Source organism: Megascapheus bottae, chromosome 19, assembly GCF_031878675.1.
Source record: "Megascapheus bottae isolate mThoBot1 chromosome 19, mThoBot2.hap1, whole genome shotgun sequence".
NCBI lineage: Eukaryota > Metazoa > Chordata > Mammalia > Rodentia > Geomyidae > Megascapheus > Megascapheus bottae.
In genome coordinates this window covers 25,690,565-25,713,176 of record NC_143527.1, presented here as the reverse complement: position 1 = coordinate 25,713,176, position 22,612 = coordinate 25,690,565, and the positions used below count along the sequence as shown (strand labels likewise).

The window sequence follows — 22,612 nt, the reverse complement described above, 5'->3', positions numbered from 1 at the left end:
GGAGACAGAACACTAAAGCACAACTCCACCTCATTTTCACTATATTCCAACGAGAGAACCCTTTTTTCCAAGCATTTATCCAAAAACATATGAACACACATTTTAATGGAATCCATTTTAATATAATTCACTTGTGTGTGTGTGGGGGTGAGTCATGGGGCTTGAAATTGGCCTAGACGCATTCTCTGAGCTCTTCAGCTCAAGGCTACCATCCTACCCCTGGGCCTGGGGGTTATTTCTGAGCTCTTTAGCTCAAGGCTACCGCTCTACCCTTGAGGCAAGCTCCACTTTCCATTTTCTAGAGGTTAATTGGAGATAAGAGTCTCAGGTCTTTTTGTGCCCTGGCTGCCTTTGAACCTTGATCCTCAGATCTCAGCTTCCTGAGTAGCTAGGATTATAGGCATGAGCCACCATGCCTGGCTTTCTGTTTGATTTCTAAAAGGAGACATAGAGTTGTGAAATGTGGTGCATGTTTAATTCCCTATTAGCCCATTTCAACTCTGTGCATTTTAATTTCCACATTATCATTACTAATCCCAATCTCTTTGCAAGTCCCCCTGTATAGATTACTATTGCTATAGGTATTTGTCCATTTGGAAGGCTCTTTAAAAACCTTCTTTCCTCTCTGCAAATGGAGGTAATACATTTTTCTGACACTGGAGTTTTGGTGGGAGATAGGTGTGCTAATCTCCAAAATCTATCACAAGTGAAGCACACTTATATGGAGCCTGTGGTTTTCAGCCTCCTCTTGGCTGCATAGCCTGGAGATTTTGTGACCTATTCAATTGACATTCGGATGAAAGAGCAGGCATTCCAAATGCTGTGCATGTTGTATTGTGGCCACATGGCCATTCCCTTGCTCCCTGTCATGTCCGCATGGGCATCCTCCTAGCAGATGCTTTGATATGGGTGAAGTCCAACAATACAAATGTTTTGCAGTTCTTCCTGGATTCTCATTGTTCCCCTGACCTTGTCTCATCGTCTTCTTTCTACTTACTGCAATCGACTCATACATGCTTAGCAGTAAAGGCCTTTTGGTACTATGACATTATACACAAATTTCTCAGATGGAGAGTTAAATAGACAAGTTTGGGCAACAGTTTCACTGAAGGAGAATAAAACTGGCCGGTTCCCACACATCTCCCCAGAAAGAATATTCACTGTGGTGGCCTCATTAGCAACTGCAATATGTTTCTGCTGCCAAGGAAACTACATCCTTTTTGATGTTCAGTGCCAGAGCTTGATCTCAAACAGAAATGAAAAGGGAATTCTACAGCAGTCTGCCCCCTGTTTTTTTTTTTGTTTGTTTTTTAATTCCTACACCGTAATCTCAGCAGGCCCTTTCTATTGGCAGCATCAGTTCTACTCATGCAATTAGTCACATGAGTGGGAGGTGACAGGAAAGGCAGGATTGGGTGGGGTGGGACCCATCAATGCATCCTTTACCATTTTCAGAAGAGGTGAGCACTCTCCAGCAGGGATGATAGAACACCCAGCAGATGCAGAGCTCCCGGTAGAGATGTAGACTGAGGATGCTGGGAGAATCCCTCTGAATGCCAAGATGCATTGCCCAGCAGCCACCTTCTCAGAGATTCCATGTCTCTTCAAAAGTGTTATTATCAACTGTCTGTGAATTTCTCACAACAAAATGCAAATGAATTGAAGTCATCTAGTGTCAAAATGAGCCACAGATGTTCAGTCTTATTTAGTCATCAGACCCATTCTCTTTGCTGACCTCTTATTCAGGTATTTACATGACTAAGTGGAGCGATGGGTATGGATATGGATTGAAACCTAACTGAGAAATTATATTTGCTAATTTTGGCTGTTGGGTCTTAGGATAAGGTACTCTCACAATCTGAATACTTTCTTGTAAAATAAACAAACCAATATACAACAAAAAAAGGCATCTAAGCCTCTACTCCATGAGTCATGTGGAGAGATGCCTATCACACACACATTGGTCATGGTTTGCCAGTTATTGTTGGTGGAATTGATTGTTACAGGATGCGTGGCCAACACTAGTACAAAGGACAATTTTCTAGGAACAACTTCAAAGAGAAGAGAAAACATCAAGAATATGTTACCTGAACTTCATACTTCTGTCTTCAGCCATGGCAAACATGATACAATCAGCATCTGGGTGCCCACATAAACAGCTGTCTACATGAAACAAGGCAGGAAGTCCATACTAAATAATGAAGATGGAATACATTAATTACACAATGGTAAGTAACTACCATATAAAATATGACCATTATATGATTGTTATTACTTTTACTACATTATTCATGCTGGCATAAATATAACAGCCCACTAGTCACCAGTGTCATACTGTTTTTATTGAGAAGGAAAACGGAGCTCAAAGCATTTAATGACCTAATGGATAAACCTCTAAAACACCAGAATAATGGTTGGAATGCATGAAAAGAGGTTGGCAGGCTTGCCAATAGGACAACTTGATGACTGAATTTTAATGGTGATTTCGTTTGCCACTGACAGCTTCTTAGACACTCATCCTTATAACGACTCCAAACAGGTTACAACATATGGCAGGATGAATAGAAGAGCCAGGTTGCTATGGCTCAGGACATTAAACTCCATTCTGTGATTCTTGCCATGCCATTGGAACTGCATATTCTCTCTCTCTCTCTCTCTCTCTCTCTCTCTCTCTCTCTCTCTCTCTCTCTCTCTCTCTCTCTCTCTCCTCTCTCTCTCTCTCTTCTCTTCTTCTCTTCTCTTCTCTTCTCCTCCTCCTCCTCCTCCTCCTTCTCCTCCTCCTCCTCCTTCTTCTTCTTCTTCTTCTTCTTCTTCTTCTTCTTCTTCTTCTTCTTCTTCTTCTTCTTCTTCTTCCTTCTCTCTCTCTCTCTCTCTCTCTCTCTCTCTCTCTCTCTCTCTCTCTCTCTCTCTCTCTCTCTCTCTCTCTCTCTCTCTCTCTCTCTCTCTCTCTCTCTCTCTCTCTCTCTCTCTCTCTCTCTCTCTCTCTCTCTCTCTCTCTCTCTCTCTCTCTCTCTCTCTCTCTCTCTCTCCTCTCTCTCTCCCTGCTAGTCCTGGGTCTTGAATTCAGGGTCTGGGCACTGTCCTCAGGTTTTCTCAAAGCTATCAGTCTACAACTTAAACAGAAGCATCACTTCTGCTTTTTCTGTGTATGTAGTACTGAGGAATTGAACTCCAGTCTTTGTGCACACTAGGCAAGCACTCTACCACTGGGCCACCCTCCCAGCCCTTCATTTCTTAAAACAGTGCTTTAGATCCATACTAGTTCCTATCAGACCAAATCCCTGTGGTAATCATTTATTAAAAACAAGTGGAGAGCAATTTTATCAACTCATGTTTCATATGAAGTGATGGAGACAGATATTGGTTCATAGATGTTTTCCCAAGGACACATTTGATGGAGTATTAGGTTTAAAGAATTTACCTCCTTGTTCTTTCAGGCTATTATACTATCTCTTGTCATCTCTGAGTACCTATAGAAGAATGTGTCTAAAATAGAAGGGAGAACAATGGTAAGGCTGAAAAGATTTCTTAAATTTGCAATTCTCATGATTTCTTCCTAGACCTACTAATTTTGTTTTCTGATCAGCTTTTTTCCCCTGCATGCACGTCTGAAGTGGACAATACAGGTAAAATTTTAAAGAACAAAAACAAACATTAACTTTTGGAAATGAGCCAAAAGTGATTAAAATTTATCATGGTACAAAACACTCAGAAAATAAGTCATGTGGATTGTAACTTTTATTCTCTGTAAACGGTTATTCTGTTTTATTGTTGGGGTACTGTATAAAGGGGTTACAGTTACACTTGCCCAGGTAGTAGGTACATTACTTCTCACACAATGATACCCCTTCTCATGATTTTTTGTCCTCATTTCCCTCACCCACCCCTCCCAATCATCTTGTTCTCCCTTCCCTTTCCTATTTCAAATAAACAAATAAAAGTACATAAAATATACCAGGTAACAAAGTCAGATATAGTAACAATATGAGATTACCCAAAGGGCAAAAAAGAGAAGGGAAATAACATAGCAATTAAGAACAATAATCACAGAAGATAAAGCTTTTGTTTCTACATCCTAGAGATCTTTTCATTTAGTCCCATCCTATATGACCTTATGTACCTAGATTTTGAGCTATTGGTAATCGTCTGCTAGGAGAGGCGTAGATATGTTCCAAATTGTTACAAATGAGGAAAACCATTGATCCTATACTCCTTTGGGTCTGGCTTACTTCACTTAATACAATTTTTTCCCAAGTCTTTCCATTGCCTTTCAAATGAGGCAATGTCATTTTTTCTGATGGCAGCATAAAATTCCATTGTTTATAAGTACCACATTTTATTGTTCCAATCATCTACTGAGGACATCTGGGTTGATTCCATATTTTTGCTATAGTAAATAGTGTTGCAATGAACATCATTGTGCTAGTGGATTTAGTATGTCCTTGTTTCTGGACCAATGGGTAAATGCCCAGTAGTGGAATTGCTGGGTCATAGGGGAGCTCTATGTTTAGTCTTTTGAGGAATTGCCATATTGCTTTCTGTAGTGGTTGAATGAGTTTACACACCCTCCAACAGTGTAGTAATGATACCTCTTGGCCACATCCCCTCCAGCATCTGTTGTTATTAGATTTCGTGATCATGGCCATTCTAACTGGGTGAGGTGGAATCTCAAAGTTGTTTTGAGTTGCATTTCTTTTATGGCCAAAGATGTGGAGCACTTCTTCATGTGTCTGTATTCTATTCATAGATGGTTTTTTCTGAATTAGTGGCACACCATATATTCTTCTGGGGATTTCTGTGCAGAGTTAAAGCTGGGCAATTAGGTTGGGTCTTATTATTTACTATACCATTAGTGAAAATCATCATTGTTTTGCTATTACTATACACCTTATATTTTCACTTCTAGGAGAAATTCAGAAACTAGAATACAGGATATATAATACCAATGCCAAGCATGGCAAAACTTATGCTCTGGTCCAGCTTTTGTCAGGATTGTCTTGGTACTGAAAAATCTTTTTTTTTTTTTGTTTGCCAGTCCTGGGCTTGAGCTCAGGGCCTGAGCACTGTCCTTGGACTTTCTCAAGGCTAGAGCTCTACCACTTGAGCCTCAGCACCACTTCCAGCTTTTTTCTATGTATATGGTACCGAGGAATCAAACCCGGGTCCTCATGCATGCTAGGCAAGCACCTTAACCACTAGGCCAAACTCCTGGCCCCAGGTATTGAGCAATCTTTAATATTTTCCATGTTATTTTACACAGTATTTAAATAAGTGTTTCTTATTTGAATTATTACAGGAACCTGAATTGTATATATTTAAAATTAGGAAGAATAGTATCACAAACCTTCAGGTATTAATGAACCATTTTTAACAATTTCCAAAGCATGGAAAATTTATTTATGCTCCTACTTTTTTCCCTTTATATACACACTGGAAAGATGGAAGGAAGGAAGGAGGTAAGGAAGGAAGGAAGGAGGGAAGGAAGGAAGGAAGGAAGGAAGGAAGGAAACAACATGCCAAATGAGAAAGTCCTCCCCAATCTTCATATCCTCAGGTAAGAAAAGGAACAATTTATATTGTTATTAAGACATTTCATTAGATGCCTGGTACATATACATGCTTATATATGCAGATATATAGATATGCATATGTATACAATGCAGATTTTTAGATAATATATAATGTGAATACACACACAACATACTTCCAAGTTAGCATTATGACTTGTTACAATTTGTATTCAGTAGCATATTCTGCCATTTTTTACTGATATTGCCACTCAGTTGTTGAAATCCTAGTTACTTTTTGCAGCATTTACTTTAAACATCAGCTTCTTGAGGTCATAGTCTTTGATTTCTCAGGGTGGCTGGTTTCACATAGAAAATCTCCCTTCAGTAGATGATTGGATCACGAAGATATGGTATTTTTACACAATGAAATTCTATGTTGCCATCAGAAAGAAGGACATTTGTAAGGAAATGGAAAGACTTCAAAAATCAGATTAAGTGAAGTAAGCCAGACCCAAAGGAACATAGGCTCAATGGTTTCCTTCATTTGTAATAATTAGTACAAACCTGGGACTCTCCTAGCAGAGGATTACAATAGCTCAAGCCCAGATACATAAGGCCATATAGGATGAGGCCAAATTAATGGACATCCAAGACAGGGAAACAAGAGCGTAATTATGAGTGACTGTTATTCTTAATGTACTATGAATTTTTTCTCTTCTCTTGTGTTGCCCTTTGGTTAATCTCATATTGTTACAGTATCTGACTTTGTTACATGATATATATATATATATATATATGTTTATTTGAAATAGGAGGGGGAAAATGAGGGTAGAGGGTAGGGGGAAAGAAATGGGGACAAAAACATGAGAAGGGGTATCAATGTGTGAGAAGTAATGTGCCTTCTATCTGGCAAATATAGCTGTAACCCCTCTATACATTAAAATTAAAAAACAGAAACTCTCAATGACACTTCTGGGGACAGTCAGGCAGACCAGTATGCAGAGAGACAGAGAGGCTAATATCTGCCTCCTCTCCTAATCTGCCTGCTGTTGTGTTTAATAGAAGAGCCTTACCTCCCTTCAGGCTTAAGAGTGTGTGCGTGTGTGTGTGTGTGTGTGTGTGTGTGTGTGTGTGTGTATGTGTGTGTGATACAGAGCACTTTAAAATGAATTTGTAGATTTCTCCCCAAAGGGAAAAGCTTTTATGCAGAAACACAGGTGATGGGACAACTGGAAAAACAGGCATTTCTAACTGAAGTGAATTTCCCAACAGCTGATCCTACCACGGGGCTGGCTGTCTTTATCCTGAAAATGTCATCCTTCTTTAGTCTGTAAATATCATGCTATAGAACACCTTGGCATGGGCTTTAGGAAGAGATGGTGCCCATGATGCACACAGGCGGTTTACTGTCAAACCAGGGACAATGCCTCTTTCTTGGATTTAATATAAAGAAAAGGGAGGGGGCAGGACAGGCTGCTATGGAGAAAGGACATGCCTTGTCCCACCTGCCATCCCATTGTGGCTTCTGAAATGAAATGATGAAAGAATGCTTTTGTCCTCCCAAATGTCCATCTTACTTGGGCATATTTGCTTTTTACTTTCGAACATGTGAATTCTTGGCATATGACTGTGGCTTCCCTTTCAAAACTGCACTCTCAGGTTCTCTTAAGGGCTACGCAGGGGTCTTTCACCTTGCAATATCTCCCAGGTGCAGACCAAATCTCCTATTTCACCTTTTCAAAGTCTGACACTTCACTTCGTAAAGATGTAGGTCAGTTAACCAACACTAAATAAAAAATAAATAAATAATCCCCCCCCCCAAGAAATGTAAAGATTATCATTGTTACTGTGGAACATTCTTTACTGTGAATTACACAGTCAGATTTGTCTGAATTCATTACCCAATTGGGAACAGAAAATGGCAATTTCATTGTGAAGGGGGAAGTAATTTTTGGCATGTGGATCAGTCCTAGTGAGAACCAGTGTGAGGCGGAGGCTGATATACTAGAATCTGTGCAGCTAGAAGACAGTGTGAAAGGTTGCTAGTGGTTCAGAGCGGAGGAGGGTATGTGGGGGAGAATGAAAAGCAGAGGAGATAATGACAGGGAATCAGAGAAAGAAGTAGTAAGTATGAAGGATAAGCTTTATCCATTTGAAATTTTGCTGGTTCTGCACATGCAGAAGCTGCAAGAAGGTAGTGGTTGAGCCCTGAGTGTCTGGAGAGAGATGACCTGTGAACTAATCCCAGCTGCCCTACTTCCCAGCTCTGAGACTATGGACAATTTATTTAGCTTCCTGAAGCTTTAGTTTCCTTATCTGTCAAAGTGTTCAGAGGTCAGAAGGCTGTGCTGAGAATTAAAGAAGGTAATGTGCACTGGACATTTAACACAGTGTTTGGCACACACTTTGTACGGCAAATACTAAGATGATCACATTTGTTTTTGTTTTGGTTCTTTTCTAAAATAAGGTAATGATAACTATTACCAGAAATTCTTCTGGCTTCTACACTACCCATTTTGTTTGGCTCAGTCATGGGGATTCTCAATAGTCAATGTTTAAGAATAATAATTAATAGAACATTTAAATCATTATATTGATGAAATAGGAATAATGAATTATTTAGTGCATTGTATAAAGACTCCTGCTCTTTAGATATGCTCAAACATCCAAGCCTTATAATAGCCCATTTTATAGGTGACAACATCCTGATGCAGAGAGATTGAGGTACTTGGTTGTAGCCCTTCAAATACATTGCAGAACCAATGTTGAGTCAATGTGATGGGATTTCAGAGCATCAAATCCTGGAGAGAACAAGAAACAAAATAAAGACCATGTGCTGTAAAGTAGGATTGGTGGCCAATATAGTAATTGTCATTTTCTCCTCCCAAAGAGGATTCTTTTCTTATTAATATAATTATCTCTCCACATAGGATTGCTTCCCTTCTTCAAGAGGGTAGCCATACCAGGCATGATGGCTCATGCCTATAATCCTAGCTACTCTGGAGTCTGAGATCTGAGGATTGTGGTTCAAAGCCAGCCCAGGCACTAAAGTCTATGACTCTTATCTCTAATTAACCACTAGAAAACCAGAAGTGGCACTGTGGCTCAAGGGATAGGGCAGTAGCCTTAAGATGAAGAAGAGCTCAGGGACAGCACCTAGGCCCAGAATTCAAGCTCCATGATCAACAACAACAAAAATACAGGGTAACCTCCCCCATTATAGAAAGAAATATCTGATAATTGTTCAGAAGCCTGGTCTCCAGTTCAGTTGCCCACTCAATCGCTCCGTGATTTATGGTGGGAGCTGACTAATTATGTTGAGTATAGCTTTATTGTAGGCTATTGCCTTATGATAGTATTTTGGTTCATTGAAAAATCAAAGGAAATAGTGGAAGATTATATTGCCAACCACAAATACTAAAAACCAGATGATATTTTTTCTAATATTAAAATTAGTGTCCCTCTTTTACTCAAAGAGGGAATCTATGGTCACAAAACTCTGACTGATAATAATTTTGAGAAGTTCTTATTATTTACCTATCAGATTCAGTCTCTGAATTGGATTCTTTGAGAATCTAATTGACATGGAAGAAATTTTTTTTTTGCCAGTCCTGGGCTTGAGCTCAGGGCCTGAGCACTGTCCTTGGACTTTCTCAAGGCCAGAACTCTACCACTTGAGCCTCAGCACCACTTCCAGCTTTTTCCATATATGTGGTGCCAAGGAATCGAACCTGGGTCTTCGTGCATGCTAGGCAAGCACTTTAACCACTAGGCCAAACTCCCAGAGGAAGAAATTTTTAAATACAAATTTTCAGTCTTCCTGATAGTGGATTCAAAGGGGTTTTTGAACTTTCTATGACCAAACAATTATTATTGTATTAGAGTATTGTACAAATATATACGAAATATTATTTCCTTCCTATGTTTTCCTGAGCCTAAGTTGCCACCACCACCCCCCAATTGGACTTTTTATGAGAGATGATATTTTCCCATGTTTCCTTTGTAATACTTGCAAAACCTTTACAAGAGCTGTGTAGAACAGTTGATTGGGTTACATGTGTTCACTGGATTGAAATCTATTGTAAACAAATCTGCAGCATTCTTGTGTAAAACAAAAATCTTCCAGAGAAACAGAATTAAAGTTATAGAAAAAAACTCCTCCTTGACACTGAGGAATTGCCTCCTTGAATGGCACCCTGAGGGCATGGGCACAGATTAAATGACCTTTTAAGGTAATGACCCTTTAGAAAGGTTACTCTTGATTCAAAGGCCAAGTCTAGACAAGCAAATCATTTTGGAGAAAATAAAAAAGCTCAATGCAGCCAGCAGACTGAGTATTTAGTGAACTAGTCTTTAAATGAAATGATATTCTTAATATTCCATTAAGAATTGAAAACCCAGCCTAGTGTATGACAGAGGTACAGTACTATGGCCCAACAATGCCACAGCCTAACCTGGGGGTGAACTGTGGCATAAAAACTTCAGATTGTAGACTTCAACAAGGTTCTTACAGCACATGTTTTCTTGTCTTTGTAATAGCAGAGCACAGGATGAAATGAGTTAACAAGCACAGAAGAAACACATACACTGGCACAGGGTGCGTATGGGATAAATGGCAGCTGCTATTATTTTTAGGCATAACTAATGCACCCAAAACTGTCTGATTTATCCATTTCCCTTGATAGTTGGAAGAAATTAATGCGGTTGTTGAAGCAGAGACGGAGTGCATAAAGCACTGGGCAAGGCTGAAAAGGCTGACTTAATACATGTGATTTAATTCCAGAATGTGTTTCTGAAAATCCCCTGACTTCTTTATGAATATCCGTTATCTCTCTGCTTAAAAAGAAGGTGCACAACACTTCTTGTAGCATTTTGGCTGCTTGTTTTAGAAGGAGACATTGATAAATTGGAGGGGATCCAAAAATGATAAAAGGATTAGAGGATATGACCTACAGAGAAAGATTATTAAAAGAACTTCATACACCCTGCCTGGAGCAATGATGACAGTGGGCAAGGGATATGAAAATTGAACATAAATACCAGGAGTCGGTAAGAAATTGGAAAGAAATAATTTCAGGTGATTAGTGAGTAGACAAACGAGGATGGATGATCCCAAGCCAGAAAAGCAAAGACTTCAGTAAAGTACCGTTAGGAGAAAAAAGTAATCATCAGAGAGGTTAATCAACAACTTGATTCTTCCACCACTGAAGGCCAATTTTTCAGAACCATAAAAGTTTGTTTATTTTGACCTTTGCACTATATCTAGCCCTTTACCTTTAGGTAATTATGCAGTTCTACAAACCTGAAGCACTAATGTGCATTTCTTCTCCATATGCATCTCCTTTTCCATAGTGTAGATGAGTGGATTGGTGACAGAATAATAAGTCTTCTTCCAAAAATACTAGAATCTATGAATATGATCAAACAACCCACAGTTCTAGAGATGAAACACAAGACCAGTCCATGACAGTAAATGCTTTCCCATTGAGCCACGTGCTGAGTTTCAGAGACATTGATTTTTTGGGGGTGATGGGGGGTTGGGGAGGGAGGAGAAGGAGAAAAGAAGAGGGCATAAGGGAGGAATGAAGTGGAAGGTAGGAGAAAAGGGAAGGAGGAAGAGGAGGAGGAAGAAGAAGAGGAGGAAGGGGAGGGAGAAAGAACAGAAGGGCATTTGTAGCTATACTATACATAATTTGAGGATTGTGAAGTGATTATCTCCATTTCAGATCTAATATCAACAATCCCAGGAAGTTTCAGAAAAGAGAATACACATGAATAGGAGGTAGCAAGATATACGCTACAGATGGAAATTGGAGGGATGCATCCAGGAGTGAAGGATCACCGAAAACCACCAGAAGTTGAAAGAGGCAAGGAAGATCTCCTGAGATTCCAGGCTTCTGAACTCCAGAACAATGAAAGAATACATTTATATCATTGCAATATTTTTCTCTAGAAGTCTTAGAAAACTGAAGGACTCAACATAAAGTCTAATTTTTCAAAATAGAATTCCGAGAAATTCTGAACATCAGCCAATAGACACCTCAGTGATGGTATATTATGGCTGCTTAAGGCTAAAAAAATGAGTACCTGTAAGCCTTTGGTTTGTGATAGGTAGAGCTTGAGAAATACTATGGAAAAATGGAGATCTGAGAGTCAGACATGGTCTGAGATCTGGGGCTGCCCATATTAACTCACTAAAGCTTTAGGTATTCAGGGAAGCTGCCAAACCAGTGTGAGTCTGACAACAGGAAGAGCCCAGGATACTCTGCAGCTCAGAGCTAAAGCATTCCAGTAGGTAGAGTAGCTACAAAGTGGCTGATGAGGAACTTCTAGATATAGAGCATTGATGGCTCCAGGCTTTGAAAGAATGAAATAATCAGCATTAACAAGTTCATGCATGATTCATCCTTAGTGTGTGGGTCCAGAAAACCTAGGAGACAATAGTTACATATAGGCTAGACTTAATATGCTTGTTTTACAAGTAGCAATACATACAAGACACAGAGCCAGAAACTTTATCACCAACAGAGGGTATAAACTGATCTCCACTAAACATGTAACAATCACTGTACCACAATTACTCAGAAAGATGTCAAAACAAATCTCCAAAAAGGCTAAATAAGGGGATTTAAAAAAATTAGCAAATTACTTTACAGACACAAATGTCAAGGAAACATTTTAAATATTTGAAGAAATATGTAACAGTAGAAAAAAGGAAGATAGTAATACTTTCATGTTACTAGAAAATAAGATTATCTAACAGACATTTATCCTGAGATGTTAAAGTGTGTGCTGCTGATTCCAGGATGCTTAAGATAGTGTGATTCCCAGGACAAAGAGTTGCTTACTTCATGGCCAGATTCATGTCTGACAATGATTGTAATTTTCCTGAATATCTGCCTAAATTTTTTCCAGAATTTAAATAAAACTTAAAAAGAGCAGCTTAACAAGTGTTGCAAAAGGAAATAGGTTTCTGTATGGAACATCTAAAAATATGAGGCAGCCTCTGGTGGAAGGTAGACCAGTATTCCCAAAGCTAACTTGAGCTAAGGCCTAACACTTAAGTCTGGTTAACTGGCATATATATATATATATATATATATATATATATATATATATATATGCCACAGTGTGAGCCAAGCCTGACCAGGGACAACTGTGACTTACTTTGAGGAAAGGTTATGATATGATGAGTTTTATTTTGCCACACTTCCCACATGAACTGAGGGAGAGTGAGGATAAGTAAAGTCGACCAATGTATGTCCTTGTGATGAGATGCTAGGCTTTGAGTGAGATACTTTACATATGTTTAGAAGGCAATGGCCACCATTTAGGAAACACAGGAAGCTAGCCACTCTCCTATAAAGTATATGTAGAGTAATTTGTGCAAATACAGTTATTTTCATTTATGAATGAATAAAACAAGGTTAAGAGAGGTATTTCATTCACCTATATATCCCCCAAATAAGGTGGGGGTGAGGAGGGAGAACCTCTCAAGATTTGAACCAGGAATGTCTGTTTTCTGAGGATGGATAGTTCTGTCTGAAGACTTCACAAGTGGTGATTCAGAATGGGATTCATCTTCTCTCTTTCCATTGATGATTATCTATATCCTAGGCAACTTCTTATCAAATGACAAATGATGGTAGCAGAGGACAGAGATGCTATCTGTGGTTGGTTGCTATTGTGAAGGAAATGGCAACCTCTACTGTCTGGCTATTGCTTCCAAGAACACTCTGTGCTCAAGAGTATTCCAGCATGAACATTAAGGAAAGAATTATGAAAGCACTGAGAACAGGAAAGCAAAGTTAGAGAAAACAGTAAGGACTACTCAGTTTAGGTTGCTTCTCAACAGAGTTCATTTTGAAACTCACAGAACAGGGGTTTTTTATAGTCATGAAAAAATGATTTAAATACCTGCTGTGTAATCTTAATATTTCTATACCTAAAATTTCTCATTTGCAAGTAGCAAACTGTAAATGACAATATGAAAGAATAAGCATTAGGGATGAAATATTATACATAATGTAGTAGAATCATGCCCTGCATATGGTAGCCACAAGTTTATCATGAGAGAATACTGGAGTGGTTACATGACCAGCATAATTTCTATAAGAGTTGCCTCTACTCCACTCATATTGTGGGGACTCAAAGAAGATTTAGATAGGATCCTTGCCCTGGGGGACTCATTTATGAAAATCACAAACACTTAAACTTATTCCTTAAAAATCATGTCATTGAACATTCAAACAGCATTTTGTGTTTATCCTCATAGAGCATGTTTTGGAATAATCATTTAGAGGGCCTCAGATATCATTGTTTTCTAGGGACCCAAGAGTTTTGATAAATGCCCCTTGCTATTGTTATAGAATGGCTCATGAGACTTTGGGGGAGAATCTTTGATTAGATTGATTTACCTTTTATTCCTGACATAGGTCAAGAAGTTTTCATTCTGTTCAATACTGGGTTTTGTTAATACTTTTATGACTCAATTGCAGAAATCATGGAGCTTTTCTTCATCCAAATGAAAACATGGCACTTACATGAATTTGTTTCTGGCTACTTTTGATTGCAAGATGAACCTCATTTTTGAGGTTGTGTATTTGCCTTTTTTATATCTTGCTGGGTAAAGGTTGATGATATTTTTGACCAAAGAGCCTAAAACATGCAAGACAGCATTGTTTAAGAAATACTGCTGAGAAAGTAGATTATCCAACTGCATGTGCACTTAAAAATGAAAGTTTTCCAACAAAACGATAAAACAGTGATATGAGCATCTTCTTGGTTATGATGGTTTTGTCCACTGAACATATTACTTTCTAAGTCTGTGGTGGCATATATATTTGTAAATACAAAATTAGTATTATTTCATGGTGTATGAAGTAGCAAACACGCTATATTATATCATGTGTTCAGTCCTGCTTGCTTTTCCTCTGACTTAAGTATAGCTTTGAAGAATTATTTTGGCAGATATATATTAATGGAAAGGTCTCTTTGACTATTAATTTATATCATCTTAAGTAATTGGAGAAAGAGGTTTTAATCTATTATGTCAGTATATGAATATACCACATCTAAGACTTTTGGTTTCATTCTAATGTAATAATGTAGTTGCATAGGAAAAGTATGTGGCTTTATCTTGCCATAAAACTTTCAGTATAGGGGCTGGGAGTTTGGCCTAGTGGTTAAAGTGCTTGCCTAGCATGCATGAAGACCCGGTTCAATTCCTCAGTACCACATACATAGAAAAAAGCCGGAAGTGGTGTTGAGGCTCAAGTGTTAATGCTCTAGCCTTGAGAAAGTCCAGGGACAGTGCTCAGGCCCTGAGCTCAAGCCCAGAACTGGCAAAAAAAAACCAAAAAAAACAAAAAACTTTCAGTATATATGGCTTTATTTTGTAATGCATTTACTGAGAAAGTGACAGTCTTTTACTATTTCTTTATGACTAATCAATTGATTTTGCTTTGGATAGTTGGTACTTGAATCATAAAAAGAATACCATATAATTTTCTTATCTATTTTTATAATGGTTTCCTGAGTTAACTTTCAAACTGATTACTCTGAAATTCAGGAGAAAAAATGGTTATTTTGTTTCTCTATGAGAGTTACTTTTTTTATCCACTCTCTATTATTTTCTATTTTTTAGGATCCATAAAATAGTATTTGTTAATTTATATTCGGATGTTCATAACTACTGTTTGCTAAAATTTGACAGGACATTTTCAGTTTACCTTGGATGCCAAATGCTGTTCTCAGTTTTATTTTCCAAATCATTAACTTTTTTTTCCTACTCCATCTAGTGTCTATCATATCATTAGCATTTTAAATGTCATTGCTTACATTTTCATTTCCAGACTTATGATTTATTTTTTTCCTTGTACCTCTGGATCTACTTTGCTTCTGTATATTTGGTTTCATAACTTTTGAATAAATTAAGTTATATTACTCTATTTTAACATCTTTAGCATACTAACACCAGACTAATACTAAAACAAAAACCTAAATATTTGTCTAAGTATATAACTCATTTTATATGAAATATGAAAAATGAGTTTATTCTGAGCTACCTGATATTAATTGGTTTGGCTGTCATACTCACTAAATTATTACATTAAAGAAATTATTTAGAAAAAAGATGAAGAGATAGATGGGAGAAATAATATTGATAAAGATGTATTGTACTCATAATTTAACTTGAATTGGAACCCCTTTACACAACTACTTAAAAATACAAATTTTAACTTGTATGCTCAGTTAAGATGATATTTTAAGATTTCTTAAAGACAATAAGGAGGGACTTATTAGAAAAGAGAAAGATTCCAACACAATGTGTGAATTTCCCCTTCACAATGTTACAGTTGGCAACTTTTCAGATGCTTCCTGATTTGAATATGATTTTTAAGTTTGAGTTGCTGCTCTAGGTGCAGAAAAAGTAGTCTGAAGAATATAAAAAAGAAAAGAGAGAGTTTGTGAAAGCATATGTGATGAGCTTTTGAATAAGGCTGGAATTGCTGAAATATTGGATATTTCTTGTTATTGCTAAACTATCATTCCCTAACAAGACATATAGTTTTGAGGTACATTGACACTTTGGACTCTTCACTGGAAATTAGGTTTTTATGGGCATTTCAGTGGTTTTGCTCTACAATGATGGTACTTATATTTCAGCTTTTTCACAGAGCCCATAGTTACCTTGATTCAGGTCAATATCATCAAGTTATCTCTCTCTCTCTCTCTCTCTCTCTCTCTCTCTCTCTCTCTCTCTCTCTCTCTCTCTCTCTCTCTCTCTCAGTATTATCGTTTTTAGCAAAAGAATTGTTACATGTAGAGACTTGGGAATTCACATTTTCATATCTACTGCAAGGAAGGAAACATCACCACAGATACAGATTTTAGTGCCAGAACAGGTGTATCCTTCAATGACCCTCAATCTTGAGAATACTTCCAGTCTCATTGTTGCAATGGTATCTGAATTCTTGGGCACATGGGTGCATTTCTGTCATCAGAATCAGAAGACCCAGGCCAGTCGCTATGGTGGCTCATGCCTGTAATCCTAGCTACTCAGCAGGCCATGCTCTGAGGATCAAAGATCAAAGCCAGCCCGTGTACAAAAGGACCTGAGACACTTAACTCCATTTAACCTCTAGAAAATGGGAAATGGGGCTTAGCTCAAGGGTAGGGAGGTAGCCTTGAGCTGAAGAGCTCAAGGACCTTTTCTCTCTGCAGATCCCTAATAGAGTTCAGAATGAATAGCTAGTTTGAGGCCATGTCTGTTGACTGAGCCATCCAGCTCATATATTCATAAACCATGCACTCTTCCCATTACAGCATGCTAAACCATCTTGAGTACTGCCTGTATTACTTCCTAAATCACTTCCATTGTTAGAAAACAAAGCCTCTTGCTTTCCTTCTTGAGACCCCCTTTCCTGCATAACTCAAATGTTTTAATTGTCTTGAGTTTTCAGAGAGCCTCCCCTCCACCCCCATTCCCTACAACATGCCATTGCTGACAGAAAGGCTGACAAGGCAGCTGACACCAGTGGCTATTACTTTGAGCAGTTTCTAAACAATATCATTTTGCTGCCCTTCTGCTTTCGGGGAAATTATAGGGTGCTTTCTTCTTTGTGGAACAATGGAGCTCAGCTCCCACACCAGGGGTCCTGAACAAATTCCATACCAACCTCCAGAGCTTCAGTATTAATGCAATTATCTCTGAAGATGTCAATTCCAGCCCTCACAACCTCATTATATTGACTCATCTAGTTTGGCATACTGAAGGAAAGAAGAAGGAAGCTATGAACATACAACTGAGTATATGTGACCATGTGCACTTGCAAGTACATGCACATATGTGTCTGCATGCATGTGTGTCTATATGTCTGTAGTACACACACATATATGTCATGCATGAATTCATGTATAAAAGCTCCTGTTAATTTGAAATGCATTGTGAGTACATAAGAGTAATATTTATAGAAATGCATGGTGACAGATCAGCTGTGAATGTGAACTAGGGGCTGGTAAATTCTCATTACCTTCATCTACATGACAAATGAGATGACCTGCTAAACAGCTGGTGAAAATTCAATCAGATATCTGCAAATAGAGAGCATACCATATAAGAAATGGTGAAGTTTTGTGAACATCTTGGACTAGAATCATACTGAATGAGGAATAAGAGAGAAGTTTCCTTTATGTCTTAATCTGCAAGGCTCTTGATATGATGACATTTTTAGTGGATGGTACCACTCTATGACAACTCAAACAATTCTGATTCTCTTTTTCTTCCCATGACACTGAGAAAATGATCCCTGACTTTCCTTGATCTGGAAATTCCCATTAATCCTTCTTCCAAGATACAACATTGCTTAATGTGAGATCTATATCTATATCTATATCTATATCTATCTATCTATATCCGTTTGTCTGTCTATCTATCTATCTATCTATCTATCTATCTATATCTATATCTATATCTATATCTATATATCTGAGGAGTAGGGATCTGGCAATACATTTGAACCATTTTGAAAGGTAAGAAAACTATTGAGAGTTTTTTTACTTCAAGTAACAAAACCTATGAAGTCCTGTGTTTTAATATATGGTGATATAACACTGCAATTACTTTACTTTTTTAAAAATTCACTTCTTTTCCTTATTTTTATGTGTATGCATAGTTCTGGGAATTGGACTTTGGGCCTCAAACTTACAGAGCAGGATCTTTAGTAGGTGAGTCATGCTTCCATCCTCCTTTTGCCTTAGCTAATGTTATGGTAGAGAGTTCCTTTATGCCTTGGATAGATTGGGCTTTGATAACATCCTACTAATGTTTCCCTGTGTTTCTTGGAATGACAAGTGCATGTTACTGCCCAGAGTCATTGTATGCCCTGTATTACTGGAATAACACGTACATATTTCTTCACCGAGTTATCTAGTCAGTTGAACTCTCATAAACTTTTATGTTTAGGCTGGCTTTGAACCGAAATTCCATGCATCTCCATCTTCTAAGTAGAAGGATGAATGGTTTGAGTTTGCTCATTTCACCTTCTATAACTTTGGATGTTCTTTACTTCTATGTTATTACAATTGTTTACTCTGTTGTTATAATAATATAATATTACATATAATATTACATATCTTATATGACATACAATCACATAAAAACAGTAGGTATACACTAACACTAACAATTGTATTTTAAAATGCATCTTAGGAATATTAGAAAAAATCAATATGTTTGATTATGGAAATGTTCAATTTAAAATTAAAAAGATTGTTGCTCAACAATCTTAAACTTATATATGTACAAAACCAATCTGGGGTTTTGCAAACTGAGGTAAGAGGCATGGAATAGATTTAGAAATCTGTATTTCTAACAGTATCTGCTCACCTGATGCTTAGATCATACTTAGTAAGGTGTAATTAGATAGCCAAATGAAATTACATGCTTTTGTGAAACTGTCTCCTGAAAACTCTTCTTCTATTAAAACATTTATTTGCAAGACTGAAGTGCTGCTTTTTTGTGCTCTCTTTCCTTTTGCTTTGTATAATTTGCATTGTTCTGCACAGGCAACAAAGCATCTTTACGTTGTGCAGAGATGCTCTGGAAACAAATTCTGAGACATAGGTTTTTGCAACCAAGAAATAATTATAGAGACAATTGTAGAGAACATCCACTGGTCAGGCAATGGATATGGCCTATCTCCAAGAAGCTAGAGAACAACAAGAAGTGAGATGACTCACTTCACCAAGTGAAATACTAGGACAATACTTAGGTGACCACTGCTATATGGCCAACATTCCCAGCAGGCAAGGGAATGAGTTTGTCTTAAGAGATGAGGAAGATCTGAACAACAGACAACTACATTTTACCTTATTTAATTCTTTGCTAGACTGGATACACTTTCTGAAATAAGCTCCTCCAGGGCTCTCTGGTAAGGCTTTCTTATATAGTTCAATGAAATAAGTGAAAACTGCAACTGACACTCATTAAAATTAGATATTTAATACCAAGAAAAATCCAAGTGAATGACCTCATATAAACATTCTTTTCTGCCTGCCTTGTGTAACAGTCTTCTACCTCATCCTGAGGACAAGACACAAATACTTCTGCCCCCTTGTGTATATATTGGTGGGAACAATGAAGCTGGATGATTCATGGAAACAGTAGTGTTTAGTAGGGGAACATGTTTCTTCCCTGTTAGATACTGTCTCTTTCTGGGAACCATTACTTTCATTTTACAGAACCCAACAGATTGGGGATGAGAAGCAAATAGTTTCTGAATCACTGAAATACACAAGAAATAGAGCCCACTCTACATCTATACCTAGGAACAAAGATTGGAATCACTGTTGGAACGATTCCAACCATTGTTGGAATTACTGATGCATTTTGGTAGATCATCACCAATTCTCATAGAGCATCATCAACAATCTGGTTCCCTGTTGCCATTTCAACAGGCAATTTTGTTACCTCTCAGGCATCATCCAGGGTAGCATGGAATATGGCCACATGAGAAAGCCCCAATCCCAGTCATGTTTTACAGTAAACTAATGCAGTTGTGTTCGTGGTAAAATTCCATGTTGTTAATTTAAAATTGTTGTACGGCTTAGGTATAAATGTCAAATAAGGGTCACCGGGCAAGAAAAGAAAACTCACATTAAATATGTCTCCATTTCAGTATTCCAAAAAGACCAACTTGAGAAAATTAGAAGATGTGGAATTGGGTATGGGATGATCAAATATCATGCCAACACAAGAAAGATATTAAGACAATTCTGTGAATATTCTTTATATAAAACGGGCTTCTACATGGAGGGATCACTACTATACTGTCAGTGGGAGTGCAAACTTGTTCAACCACTGTGGAAAGCAGTATGGCAGTTCCTCAAAAGACTAAACATAGAGCTCCCCTATGACCCAGCAATTCCACTACTTGGCATTTATCCAATTGTCCAGAAATAAGGACATACTAAATCCACCAGCACAATGATGTTCATTGCAGCACTATTTACCATAGCAACGATATGGAACCAACCCAGATGGCCCTCAGTTGATGAGTGGATCAACAAAATGTCGTATTTATACACAATGGAATTCTGTGCTGCTTTGAGAAAGAAAGACATTGCCCCATTTGTGAGGAAATGGAAAGACTTAGAAAAAATCACATTAAGTGAAGTAAGCCAGTTTCAAAGGAACATAGGCTCAACGGTTTCCCTCATTTGTCATAATCAGTAGAAACCTCAGGCTCTCCTAGCAGAGATTTGCAATAGAGCAAAACCTAGATATGTAAGGCCATATAGTATGACCCTAAATGAAAGGACCTCTAGGATATAGAAACAAAAGCCATATAATGAGTGATTGTTGTCCTTAATGTACTATGTTATCTCTCATTTCTTTTGCTGTCCCTTGGTTATCTCATATTGTTACAGTATCTCTATTGTATTTGGTTATTTAAAATTGGATAGGGAAGGGGGGAAAACAAGATGAGGGGTGGAGGTGGGGGGAGGGAAATGGAGACCAAGACATGAGAAAGGGTATCAATGTATGTGAATTAATGCACCTTCTATCTGGCTAATAAAATGTAACCCTTCTATGAAAAAAAACGGGCTTCTGGAATTACCATTATTGAAACAAGATGCCCATTCTCCATAGCCCTACATGGACATATAATTTTTTTAGGTTGCTCCTTGGATATGCTTTGACCTTGATAAAGGTGATTTTCTTTAGGTAAAGTAAAGGAATGGGAGATTTCATTTCAATTGCGAGGTGCTCACATTCCAACATCTAGAAGAAAGGGAAGGCCTTAAAGAGAATGACCAGATTTGAACCTCATCCCAAAGTACAACAGAACTCTCTCTCTATATATATGGATGCATTTGATTCCTTCACTAAAATGTAAATTATAATCAGCTCCTTTGTAACAGAGACAGCTACTTCAGCTGAATTCTTCAGATACATTGTCAGTAGAAGACATAAGGATAGAAAATTCTCAAGAATGACTAGGATTGATAAAAGAAGAAAATGTGAAAATGCCAGAGGTATCACCACCTTTTCTGCACTTTAATACCTAGTGGATCAAAGTTGCAATGTAGTTCTTCTTTGTGAATCCACTAGTGTTCCTAGAGTGGGAAGTGTGGGAGTGGACAGCGTGCCTTGCACATTGCTAAGGAAAGGTGCCAAAACATCGTGATGCCCTTCTGCAATCTAGGATTACAGATTGGTCTTGGAAAGAAACGAAAGTGGCAAGAATGAATAGAATCAGTGAAAAATGCTTGAGACGTTCACTGATGGTTTTGACACTTCCAATAGCATTTTTCTCCAGTTTATACAACTGTCAGTTAGTCTTTACTAAGATATAACTAATTATAATTTCACATCTGCTCCTTCTTTATATATTTGTGCAAAACTAAAACTTCTAGTTTGTCTTTGTTAACTCTTTACCTCAGCAATTCTTTTTTCATTTATTTTTATTGTAATTAATAGAAGGGTTACATTATATTCACCAGATAGAAGGTGCGTTACCCTTTCTCATAACTTGGCCCCCATTTTCCTCCTCCCACCCCTGCCCCTCATCTTGTATTCCTCCCTTCCCTATCAGACTTCAAATAACCAAATACGCATATAGTTAAACAATATATCAGATACCAGGTGAGATACTGTAACAATATGTGATAACCAAGGGACAGCAAAACAGTTGAGAGATGACATAGTACATTAAAAACAACAATCACTCATTATATGGCTTTTGTTTCTATATCCTAGAGGTCCTTTCATTTAGTGTCATTCTATATGGCCTTATGTATCAAGGTTTTGTTCTATTGTTAATCTCTGTTATGAGAGCCCAAGGTTTCTACTGATTATGAAAAATGAGGGAAACCATTGAGTCTATGTTCCTTTGAAACTGGCTTACTTCACTTAATATGATTTTTTCTAAGTCTTTCCATTTGATAACTAATGGGGCAATGTCATTCTTTCTGACAGTACCATAGAATTGCATTGTATATAAATACCACATCTTGTTTACCTCAGCAATTCTATGTAGAACATTACCTTTTTTCCTTCCCTTTAAGAATATAGGATACAGAGTTACATATACAAA

General features: G+C 37.7%; 2 long non-coding RNA genes across 3 annotated transcripts in view; both read left to right on the top strand.

Moving 5' to 3' along the window:
* Positions 1-3,509, top strand: part of LOC150049743 (uncharacterized) — a 45,238-nt gene extending 41,729 nt beyond the window's left edge. For both annotated transcript variants that reach the window (XR_016538881.1, XR_016538879.1), the window contains 2 exons: positions 2,007-2,228; positions 3,438-3,509. This is a non-coding gene — a long non-coding RNA (uncharacterized LOC150049743). The remainder of the gene's footprint in view (positions 1-2,006; positions 2,229-3,437) is intronic.
* Positions 3,510-5,448: 1,939 nt separating this feature from the next.
* LOC150049742 (uncharacterized) lies at positions 5,449-11,450 on the top strand. The gene is made up of 3 exons (XR_016538878.1): positions 5,449-5,554; positions 10,050-10,107; positions 11,237-11,450. It is a non-coding gene; the product is annotated as an uncharacterized LOC150049742 (long non-coding RNA).
* The last annotated feature ends 11,162 nt before the right edge of the window (positions 11,451-22,612 follow it).